Source organism: Lissotriton vulgaris, chromosome 7 (genome assembly GCF_964263255.1).
Source record: "Lissotriton vulgaris chromosome 7, aLisVul1.2, whole genome shotgun sequence".
NCBI classification, from domain to species: domain Eukaryota; kingdom Metazoa; phylum Chordata; class Amphibia; order Caudata; family Salamandridae; genus Lissotriton; species Lissotriton vulgaris.
The window spans coordinates 89,926,943-89,931,966 of record NC_141695.1 but is presented as its reverse complement, the minus strand read 5'-3'; positions in this window follow the sequence as shown (position 1 = coordinate 89,931,966).

The window sequence follows — 5,024 nt, the reverse complement described above, 5'->3', positions numbered from 1 at the left end:
TTTATCCGAATGAATTTGCTGTTTACAATTTGGTTTGCCAACGTTTTCTTGGGTTGTTGGCGCTGTAAATGCTTTGAAGAAAATTCGTATGCAACCAATTTGTGGGTCAAGTGCATTGATGTTAGGTCAAGTAGAAAATTCTACTCACTCGACCTGCAGGTCAAGTAAGATTTTTTAGATTTGTCGAGCCCTGTAGTGGCGATGAGCATCTCGCCCCAACATTCCAGGTAGGAGTCATTTATATAGATTTTTATAGATGACTTGTGGACTATGGCTGTTCCTCCCCCTTTTTTATTGCCAGGGCGGTCAAGCCTATGTATTGTGTATGCTGGGGGCAGAGCTACTGCAATGTCTGGCGCGGATGACTCCTGCAGCCAGGTTTCTGTTACAAACAGCGCGTCTGGTTTAACAGAGTCCAGGAGCGCCCAGATTTGTAATGAATGCTTAGCCATTGATCTAGCATTGCTGTATAGACAAACTAGATCAGACTGAGGTTTAGAGGTGTGGTCTGTATGGCGGGATTTTTGTGTTGGTACTTTAATTATAGTTGATTTTGGTTGGGGGCTAGGGAGCTGGGCTGTACAGATAGGTCGTTTGAGAGGATTAAGACTGTGAAGTTCTAAGCTTGTGTACCTGATGTTGCCCATTTCGCAGTGCTGTCCGTGAAGGCGAAAGGCAGGGGTGGCGGACGAACGGGCAGGGTCCCTGGCGTCTGGAGTCGTCCGGGAGCGTACGGGCGCAGACGGGCTTGCCTTTGGCGCGCCGCTGTGCGGCGCACTGGGCTTTGTAGGGCCAGTGGGCGGGACCTGCAAGCGTGGGGCTGAGGCTAGGACTGCTCTTAACCTTCCCCTGCGTGTGGCAGGCTTCATTGTCTGAGCGTGTCCAACCATTACAGGCTCGAACCTCATGGGTCAGGGTAAATGTTAGAACCTGTTGCCCAAATGTAGTGCATTTCCTAATAGCTGGGATCTGGAGCTTTACAACCCCCTAGATTGGTCTTCTCCATACAATAACTCTTGTATGTAATTGTATGTAATCAACTGGTTCGAAAGTTATATTAAAGTCTCCAGCGACTATGAGTTGGTACTTCCCCTTGATTTTGTCAATGTAATTGGATAGTGTGGTTATCTTGTCTGATGTCCTATGGGGACTATTAAAACGATTATAAATATTAAACAATCGGAGATGGATATTTTCTTTCAAGGAGTTCAATTCTAGGCCAAGTATCTCTTCTAAGCCTATTTTCAGCACCCTCATTTTACATGCTAAAGAGGTTTTGGCCCAAATTAGAAGTCCTCCTGCAGGACGGCCTGCTGGAGACTGCCTGGCCTCTATGCTAAAGGTAGTAAAATCCACCCTGTGTACCTGCTCAACCGACCAGGTTTCCTGAAACAGACATAAATGAAATCCATCCACTGAATGACACCATTCAGTGTCATTTATCTTAGACCTTAAACCAGCTGTGTTCCAAGACATGATCTTATATTTTTTTTGGAGGGGCCCACTGTACTTTCTAGGAAGTAGCATTGCTCTACGTCATAATATATATTCTTTTAAGTAGAAGGCATTATAATAAATTTTACCTACATACTACCACTTTAATTAAGTGATAACAGGTATGGAAAAATTATAAAACCTACTAACTTACCTGTATTTAACATCCTAAACAAGACCACAGCCAATTAGAACAAAAGACAACATTTACATTTTGTAAAGGTAGTCATTACCCAATCATATAAAAAGCCTTGTCATCGGCTTTTACCAGTGTAGTTTTGCGGAATTTCTGTTAAAGTACCCCAACATCAATTTCCACTAAGTTTTATGCTCCGAATCACAGGATGTTCAGCTGTCATTGCCGAGACTCGAACACAGTTCCCCAGATTCGAGGGCGATAGCGCTAGCCTTTAGGCCAACTCCTCTCCCCTTGGACCTATTCATGGGTCATTCAGAACTTCTTTTGCACCTGATCTGTAATTCATGAATTCCCACTCCTTTTCCACCCTCTTACTATTATATCCCCTCCATAGATGGAATCTTATGCATCCGTTTCTCACCTCTTGGGTGTTGACCAGATGCACAAGTCATGCTTTGTTAATGTTCTCAGGGCTGGGCCTGTATGGCTTGGTCCTCCTTCGGTAAAGTGTCTTATCCATTGTGTGTTGTGCTCCTTGCAGGTGCCTGTGACGTCAGCGGCGGCCCTGGGGTGGAGGAGCTGAGGATTGTCCTGTTTGACCTGACAGGAGATGGGACACACGCTGCACTGGACACCCTCCTCGGCAGAGAGGGCGAGCTAGAATGCAGACCAGCGATGGGAGAGTGCACCAAGAGGAGCTGTGTGCGAGACGGACGGAGGCTGCTGGTTACTGTAGCGCTCTAGTGCTCCGAGGGTCTCAGGTTGAGCCCCCGGAAGCACTCCGCACAATGTATCACTTTCTGGCCAGGCGTGGCCAGAAAGCTTTAAATAAAGGGACCGAAGTGGCTCGGCACTTCCGGTCCACACCAGAGCAGCAACGGTGTGTGTGTCCCATTAATGCGCATCACAAGCGGCGCAGCGCTACAGGCCTAGTCGGGCCTTCGAGTCCTCACACTGGCGACGAAGGTGGGATGCCCATAAATTAAACGGCGCCAGCCGGCGGCATTACCTGCCTGACACCAGCCGACCCGATCACCCCAGCGGCAGCACCGGAGAAGAGCACCCACGACGGCGGCCACCGCCGGAAGCAAAAAGCTACACTCACCGGTAAGCAGCGTGAGCAAGGAGCTGCGTGTGGCACCGGCGGTAGCAACGGCAGGGAGGCCCAAGGCAGAGACACGCGCCGAAGGAAGCGACCCGACGGCAGGCCCAGCAGTGCGCGCATGCGCGGAGAGCGAGGCGTCGTCACCCGGGAAAGGAACCCTGGGAGTGCGCGAGGCCGGAGAAGCGCTCTGAACGGATCGAGCGCGAGGCCCAGCAAGCACGAGGGAGAGGCCCAGCGAGTGCAGACAGCACCCATCACGCAGTGGCCAAGTGCAACCAACAACCAAACAAGCACAAGCAAAGGCAATCAGCCACCTACCAAACAAGCACGAGCAAAGGCAATCAGCTACCTGTTGCACACCAGAGTTAACCAACACAAACAAGCACAAGCAAGTGCAACCAACAACCTGACAAACGGTAGCTCAAACAGGCAACAACAAGCACGAGCAAAAGCAACCAGGGATACAACAGAAAGACGCCCAAAAGGCAAGCGCCCAGCCACTTCCCAGCACCAAAATGACCACAAACCCAGGAGGAGCATCTGGGGGAGCCAGCCAAGCTCAGCAAGCAGCACCACCAGCGCCAGCAGTAAATCTCGGATCACAACCACCAATGCCGTCAGCACACTCACAAATCCAGGCACTACCACCTTTCAGCGAACTGATAGACCCTGGGACAGCATCCCCCAGATGGGCTGTATGGCTAGGGCAACTCACCAACTACTTCACTGCCACCAGGGAGAAGGATAACGAAGTAAAGAGGTCCCTGCTGTTACATTTTGGAGGCACAGAACTGTACAAGCTATTCAAACATCTCCCGGACACAGGAGATGACGATGACTATGACGCAGCCGTCAACGCGCTGAACGCCCATTTCGACCCCCAGCTGAACCCGCACTATGAGCGATTCAAGTTCCGCCAATCCAGACAGAGGGAAGGAGAAACCATGGACGCGTTCCATGCACGATTGAGGGACCTCATAAGCACATGCACAGATGATGACGAAAAGAAAGAAGTAACCGCACAGCTCATTCAAGGTTGCCGCAACAAACACCTAAGAACACTCATTCTGAGGCAACCGCGCATCACACTTGAAGAAATATTAATCCTGGCCAGATCCCACGAACTATCGGATGCACGCGCAACAGCAATGGAAGCAGCCCTGAACCCGCGGGCAGAAGCAGGAACTGTGGTGAAGACAGAAAGGGTGGATGCAGTCCGCAACACCAGTCAGGGAAGCAGAGGAAGATGGTCGACCAGGACGCCATGCCGAGCGTCATGCGGATACTGTGGCCGAGACGAACACAACCAAGATGGCTGCCCGGCACGTGGCAAGACATGCTCTAAATGCGGAATACCCAACCATTTCGCAAGCGTGTGCAGAGGTGGCTCCAGAGGGAGAGGGGCGTCCGGAAGAAAACCAATCACGGGAACAGTGAAACAGCTATCGCTAGACGACACAACGTCCTCTCGATCACACAGATCGCCGAGGCAATCCCAATTCGACGAATCCTCCACAGAGGATGAAGATGAATGCTACTACGTGCCATTCGTAAGTGAACTAAAGAAGCGGCGGAGGCCACAGCCAAAATGCCAAATCCACATCGACGGATCCCCAGCGACTGGCGTCATCGATACGGGAGCCACCGTGAACGTCATGGGAATCCAACACTATAAAGCACTGAAGCCAAGACCCAAGCTAGTCCCCTCGAAGGCGCGAATACTAACATACGGCAGCCAGGAACCTCTCCCACTGCGAGGGAAGATGACGGTCCAAGTAAAGGCAGAAGACAATGAGGTGACGACAACGTTCCATGTTATAGACAAAGAAGCAGACCTGCTTGTAGGCAGCAACACAGCGGAAGACCTCCGCCTCATTGCGTTTGCAAACGCCGTCAAAGCGCTACAAACAGAAGACATCCTGGAAATGTTCCCCACACTATTCGAGGGTCTTGGCACAATCAAGCGACCGCCGATCAAACTACACATCGACCCCGCCATGCCAGCCCGGTGGGCCTAGGGGCCCTCCTGTCGCAAGAGTCTGAACCAGGGGTGTGGGCCCCGTTGGCGTTCGCAAGCAAGGCCCTAACAGCGACAGAGTCACGATACTCGCAAATTGAGAGGGAGGCGCTGGCAGTAAAATGGGCATGCTTCCATTTTCACCTCTACATATCTGGTCACCCGTTCAGAATGGTGACAGATCACCAACCGCTAATTCCCCTATTCCGTGGCACCGCTCCACATCCACCGCCAAGGATTGAACGATGGGCGATCCAAGTTCAACAATA